The sequence below is a fragment of the Ornithorhynchus anatinus genome, chromosome X1 (assembly GCF_004115215.2).
Source record: "Ornithorhynchus anatinus isolate Pmale09 chromosome X1, mOrnAna1.pri.v4, whole genome shotgun sequence".
NCBI classification, from domain to species: Eukaryota; Metazoa; Chordata; class Mammalia; order Monotremata; family Ornithorhynchidae; genus Ornithorhynchus; species Ornithorhynchus anatinus.
In genome coordinates this window covers 56,003,475-56,010,761 of record NC_041749.1, presented here as the reverse complement: position 1 = coordinate 56,010,761, position 7,287 = coordinate 56,003,475, and the positions used below count along the sequence as shown (strand labels likewise).

Below are 7,287 nucleotides of genomic sequence, written 5' to 3'. Positions count from 1 at the left end.
CACAGTGCTTGGCACATAGTAAGCATTTCACAAATACCATATGTTAAAAAAAAAACTGGCTGTGGATTCAGCAGGACAGTTGAGCAGTGGGCTCTGGCAAGATGGCGCGTCTGTTGGCTGACTCTGATCTCCTCACAAGGAACATCAATCTCAGGAGACTTGGGCTGGGAAGTGGGCATTCTTTGGACAAGGCTGAGAAATTTCCTAGGCTCCGGGGTCTTCCGAGAGTGAGGAGGGTCGGTAGCCGGCTGTTCAGCAGAGATGGCATTAATGGTGTTGTCAAAGGCTACCAAACCCAGTTACCAAGTTCGGGCCACAACCCAGGATTGCAACGAGCAATTTCTCTTTGTATCTGTAAGCTCACTGTGGGCTGGGATCGTGACCGCCAACTGTTTATAATTGTGGTATTTGTTAAGTGCTTACTAGGTGCCAGTTTTGTGGTATTTGTTAAGCACTTACTACGTGCCAGGCACTGTTCTAAGTGCTGGGGTGGATACAAGCAAATTAGATTGGACGCAGTCCCTGTCCCAAGTGGGGCTCACCATCTTAATCCCCATTTTACAGATGAGGTAACCGAGGCACGGAAAAGTGAAGTGATTTGCCCAAGATCACACAGCAGACACGTGGTGGAGGCAGGATTAGAAACCAGATCCTTCTGACTGTTGTACTGTACTCTCCCAACCGCTTATTACAGTGTGCTGCACACAGTAGGCATTCAATAAATACCACTGATGATAACGATGATCTGCTAAGAAATGTTGAAGATGGCCCTACTGTCACCGAGAGAGGGAGGCAAGGGGGACATTTGCTATTGCCTCTGGCCTGGTACGCCCTCCCTCCTCATATCTGACAGGCAACTACTCTCCCCACCTTCAAAGCCTTATTGAAGGCACAACTTCTCCAAAAGGCTTTCCCTGATGAAGCCCCCCTTTCCTCCCACGCCCCTCTGCGTCACCCTGAATCACTCCCTTTATTCATCCCCCCATCCAGCCCCACAGCATTTGTGTACATATCTGTAGTTTGTTTAGATTATTGCCCATCTGCCCCTCTAAACTGTAAACTCATTGTAGGAGGGAACGTTTCTGTTATATTGTTATATTGTGCTCTCCCCAACGCTTAGTACAGTAGTCTGCATTCAGTAAGTGCTCAATAAATAAGATTGACTGACTGACTATTGTTCAGTCATTCCTGAAAAATTTAAGGAGAATGCATTCTGGTGCCTGATGTCCTGAGCCGCTCATGTCAGGCCCTCAGGTATAGCTGGGCAGTCCTGCTTTACAGATAACAAATGATCATTTGGAGTGGTGTTGGTGGTGGAAATGGGATTTATTAAGTGCTTGCTAGCAATCGATCAATTAGTCATACTTACTGAGTGCTTATTATGTGCAGATCACTGTACTAAACCCTTGGGAGAGTACAATACAGCAGAATTAGCGGACAAGTTCCCTGCCCAGAGGGAGCTTACTACATTCCAAACACTGTTCTAAGCACTGGGGTAGATCCAAGATAATCAGGCCAGACACAGTCCCTATCCTACACTGGGGTCCCTAAGTCAGAGGGAGAGGGAGTGTTGAATCACCATTTTACAGACAAGAAGCAAGGACTAATATGGGTAGGGCCTGGGCCTGGGAGTCAGAGAGACTGGGTTCTAATCCCGATTCCGTCACTCATCTTCTGTGTGACCTTGGGCAAGTCACTTCGCTTCTCTGGGCCTCAGCGACCTCGTCTGTAAAACGGGGCTAAGACTGTGAACCTTATGTGGGACAGGGACTGTGTCCAGCCCGATTATCTTCTATCTACCCCATCACATATTCACTCCCTGGCACATAGTAAGCGCTGAACAAATACCATTAAAAATTAAAATGAGGAAACTGAGGCACCGAGAAGTGTTGTCTCTAGAGCAGGCTGGCCTTTGACCTCATTGGTTAGTCTGGAAATTAGATTGCTTTTAAATGAGAGCCCAGATTTATGGCGACCACTAAGGCACTTTAGTTTTCCTGCTATTTGGCACGGAGTGTTTCAATCAATTAATCAATCAATGATATTTATTAAGCACTTACTGTGTGCAAAGCACTGTACTAAACGCTTGGGCGAATGCAATACAACGGAATTAGCAGACACGTTCCCTGCCCATAACGAGCCGACAGTCTAGAGGGGGAGTTTACGGTAGCAAAATTAAGCTCCTTAGAAGACCATACATTCAGTTCTCCTATAATCCAGGGATTACACTCTTGTTGAACCCCAGGTTCAAGAGAACACACACTTTGCGTAAGCCAAGCACATTCCCAGAAGTGTTTTTTTCCTGACATCGAATCACCCTCCAGTCAGATGTCATCAGGAGAGATTATTCTTTATTCCCCAGCAGTGCCTTCTCCAAAACCCCTGGTGAAAACACCCTTGTGGAGGAACTGAGCGTTTTACATGGTCTAGTGGAAAGAGCACATACCTGGGAATCAGAGGAGCTGGATTCTAAACCCTGCTCTACTGCTTGCCTGCTGTGTTACTCTGGGCAAGTCACTTAACTTCCCTGGGCGTCCATTTCCTCATCTGTAAAATGGGGATTCAATGCCTGTTCTCTCTCCTCCTTAGACTGTGAGTCCCATGTGGGACAGGGGCTGCACCTGACCTAATAATCATGTATCTACCACAACGCTTATTACAACACTTAGCTGGTAATAAGCAGTTAACAAACACCACAGTTATTATTATCATTGTTAGTAGTAAACATAGTAACTAGTAACCAGAAAAATGGGCATTTGCCATCGGCATAATAGCTGCATACCTGGGTCGCTGGAGACGACTGGGCATGTGAAGAGTAAACTGTCCATCGTGAATGTAGAATGCTCACTTCTAATCAGCATTGGCATGCATAAATTTCAATTAACCATTTACCAGTTAAGAAGTAGCCACCCTTCAAATGCAATTTACAATTCTCACGTTTCCCTCTGCTCCGCCGAGTTCGCTGCCTGCCATCTCTTAACCCAACCACATCCCCATCAAATTGTAGATTCTGAAAGACAAAAGAAACGAGTGAGATACACATCATCTCCGAAAAGGGGAGAGGGAAATAAGCCTTCCCTTCATCTGGAGTCTGAATTTTCCTCAAAGCAATAGAAAAAGCTCCCCGCTCCAGGTCCCTGTTCAGTGGGAAATCCAGACACCTTGAAGACAGCCTCACTTTTCACTGGCTCTATGGATGCCTTCAGAGGCGGGGTCCGAGCAAGGCTCCCCCACAACCCAGCTGCCCTCCACAGCGTGGGTTGGAGACTTGACCACCTTGGGAAATGGCGGAGGTGGGTATTTAAGACCCGAGCAAAAGCGGAGGCAAGATAGGATACACACAGAGAGGCACAGACCACAACAGTCGGTCTTCCGTCATGAGGCCCCCTGGAGAGGTAACTGAGGCCCAGAGGACTGCCGCCCACAATCCCCGCCACTCGGGCAGAGGGCCTCGTCTCCCGGAGGATGCTCCTGCCGACCCCGTACCCTTATCAATTCTCCGTCCAACGGCTAGAACCAGAAAGCTGGGCTGGAAAAGTGATAAAGAGACGTGATGGGCCCTGGACGTCGTCTGCCTTCTGGGATGTAAGGGTTGAAAGAAAAACGTTATTGAAAAAGGAAAATTCCCCTCCTCTCACCCTCCCATCAGGCCCCACCAGAAATTCTGACCTCTCACCCCATCTCTTCCCCCAGCCCCCGCCCCCGCCCAGATGATCTTCTTGGAGAACCATCTGACGGGGGCCGAAGGAGCCACTCGTTGACATAGCCGTCGTGGACTATGAGGCTGGGTGTTCACTTCCCTCTCGGAGTCGGCGGCCAGCACCGGCCCACCTCCAGAGGCTGACTCCCCTGGGCTCTGCTCCGCCTCGCCCACGGTCACTGACCATTCATAAATTTCCTCCCTCCCAGCCCCCTCCGCTGCAGGCTCGGGATTGGGCCCCAGCGGCTCCCTCACTCCTGGAGAGGGGTGGGGGACGGCCAGCCGGCAACCGGGTCTGAGCAGGCCAGGCCTCTGGGCCCCTCGGGGTGGGATTAGCCCCAGGGGTGGGGTCTGGGACGGGGGAGGTGCGGGTTCGGGAATGCACATGGCACCAATTTCCGCCAGCTGTGGGACGACTTGGCTACCCCGCCCTGCTCAGCCCTCGACTGTTTATGAGATTCTCCTCATGTCTCCTTTCCCTGCTCCCTCACCCCACCCTGGCCCTTCTCCCCAGCTGCTTCACCTTGGGCTCTGAGCTTCTGTGCCATTTCATTAAACACAGCTATTATTCTAGGTGGGGTGACCGGCATAGCCTAATGGATAGAGCCTGGGCCCGTGAGTCAGAAGGACCTGAGTTCTAATCCCGGCTCAGCCTCTTGTCTGCTGCATGACCTTAGTCAAGTCGCTTCACTTTTCTGGGCCTCAGTTACCTCATCTGGAAAATGTGGATGAAGACTGTGAGCCTCATGTAGGACAGGGATTGTGTCCAACGTGATTACCTTGCATCCACTCCAGCACTTAGTGCCACTTGTCAGTTGTGTGACTGTGGGCAAGTCACTTCACTTCTCTGTTCCTCAGTTACCTCATCTGTAAAATGGGGATTAAGACTGTGAGCCTCCCGTGGGACAAACTGATTACCCTGTATCTACCCCAGCGCTTAGAACAGTGCTCTGCCCATAGTAAGCGCTTAACAAATACCAACATTATTATTATTACAATGTCTGGCACATAGTAACCATTTAACAAATACCATTATTATTACTATTTATTATTATTATTATTGTTATCACACCCCCTGCCATCAAGGTGCTGTGGTATACCCCAGTCCCTGTCCCAGAATGCAGTTTGCAGCATCTTCTGGAGCTGCTGCCTCCTCAGGTCACCTCCAGCTCCCTGTTATAGTGCTATATTGTACTCTCCCAAGCGCTTAGTACAGTGCTCTGCACACAGTAAGTGCTCAGTAAATTTGACTGACTAACTGTCCCAGAATGCACCTCCATGGCCACGTCTGGAGCCGCTGTGGAACACATCCAGATTCCCATAGCGCATCTCATGCCCCCTATTTGCCAGTACTTCCATCCCAGATCGCACACCCCCTGCCATCAAGATGCCAAGGTGCACCCCAGCCCCGTCTCAGAATGTAGTTCACAGCAACTCCTGGAGCTGCTGCCAATTCAGGTCACCTCCAGGCCCCTCCCCATTTGGGATTAACTCCAGTGCCCTGTCTTCCCCCAACACCTAAGTATTGTGGAGGTGTCCCCCTCCACCCTGCCATGAACCCTTGGGACACGTGGCTCCAAGATGGTCGATCTGGCCACGAGGTGGAGAACAAAAACCCAGCTTCGAGGTTACCAAGAAGGTCTTGGGGAATTTTCGTGCCAGTGGGAAAAGTGGGAGGAGGGACCAAAAGTGATTAACGGGCATCTCTGGAGACCCAAGGGGGATGACTTCCTGCTCAACCATCAATAGGAAATTGCAGAATCTGACTGGTAGTGTAAGGACTAAGTTCTTCCTCTGGCCTGGAATGCCCTCCCTCCTCATATCCCACAGATAATTCCTTTCCCCCCTTTCAATGCCTTTTGAAGGAACGTCTCCTCTTAGTCTCCTTCCCTGACTAGGCCCTCCTCTCCTCTTCTCCTACTCCCTTCTGCGTCACCCTGACTTGCTGCCTTTATTTCTCCCCACTCCTAGCCCCACAGCACCTAGGTCCATATCTGTAACTTATTTATTTACATTAATGTCTGTCTCCCACCTAGACTGTAAGCTCACTGTGGGCAGAGAATGTGTCCATTATATTGGTATATTGTATTCTCCCAAATGCTTAATACCATGCTCTGCACAGGCTAAGCACTCAATAAATGCTATTGTTTGACTGATTACAATTGGGGCGGGAGAGACTCTGAAATAAATTACAGTAATGGTAGTAGCAGCAATTGTGATCCTTGTTAAGTGCTTACTATATGCCAAACACTGTACTAAACTCTGGGGTAGGCACAAGAGAACCAGTTTGGACACAATCCCTGTCCCACATAGGGCTCACAGTGGATGTAGGAGAGAGAACAGTCACTGAATCCTCATTTTACAGAGAATGAAACTGAGGCACAGAGAAATTAAATGACTTTCCCAAGTCACACAATAGGCAAATGGCAGAGCTAGGATTAGAGCCCTGGTAGAGGAATACAGTAGAGTATAAAAATACACAGCGTGGCCAAGTGGTTAGAACAAAGACCTGGGAGTTAGAAGGACCTGGGTTCTAATCCTTACTCCACCACTTGTCTGCTGTGTGACCTTTGGCAAGTCACTTCACTTCTCTGTGCCTCAGTTAACTCATCTGTAAAATGGGGATTAAGACTGTGAGCTCTATGTGGAACATGGGCTTGTGTAATAATAATGATGATGGTATTTGTTAAGCGCTTACTATGTGTCAGGCTAAGCGCTGGGGTAGATAGTAACAAATCAAGTCAGACACAGTCCCTGTCCCATGTAAGGCTCACAGTCTCAATCCCCATTTTACAGATGAGGTAACGGAGGCACAGAGAAGTGAAGTGACCTGCCCAAGGTCACACGCAGGAAAGTGGAAGAGCTGGGATTAGAACCCATGACCTTCTGACTCCCATGCTCTATCCACCACACCATGCTGCTTCTTTGAATCTCTTTACCTACCCCAGCACTTACTACAATACCTGCATGGCTCAGTGGAAAGAGCATGGGCTTGGGAGTTAGAGGACAGGGGCTCTAATCCCGGCTCTGCCACCTGTCTGCTGTGTGACCTTGGACAAGCTCCTTCACTTCTCTGGGCCTAAATTACCTCATCTGTAAAATGGGGATTAAGATGGTGAGCCCTACGTGGGCTTGTATCCACCCCAGCGCTTAGAACAGTGCTCAGCACATAGTAAGCGCTTAACAAATGCCATCATCATTATTATTATTACCTGGCACATAGTAAGCACTTAAATTCCATAAATTCCATAAAAATAAATGAACAAAAAACCAACAGTGCAAATGATCTGGGGGTGTAAGGGTGAGTATGTAAGGACTCTGTTGCACAGAAGTGCTGAAGTGGCAAGAGAGGTGAGAGTAGGTAGGGAATGAGGTAATCAGGGAAGGCCTCCTGGAAGAGATGAGATTTCAGAAAGACCTTGAAGATGAATCAAGCCGAGGTCTGCCAGATGTGAAGGGGGAGGAAGTTACAGGCAGAAAGATAGGAACGGCACTGACCTAATGGAAAGAGCACGGGCCCGGGAGCCACAGGACCTGGGGTTCTAATATCAGCTCCTCCACTAACATGCTGTGTGACCTAGGGCAAG

At 49.1% G+C, this 7,287-nt stretch overlaps 1 non-coding gene across 1 annotated transcript; it reads right to left on the bottom strand.

Moving 5' to 3' along the window:
- Positions 1-3,456: 3,456 nt before the first annotated feature.
- MIR184 (microRNA mir-184) lies at positions 3,457-3,584 on the bottom strand. Its single transcript, NR_034773.1, has one exon. It is a non-coding gene; the product is annotated as a microRNA mir-184 (primary transcript).
- Positions 3,585-7,287: the final 3,703 nt, after the last annotated feature.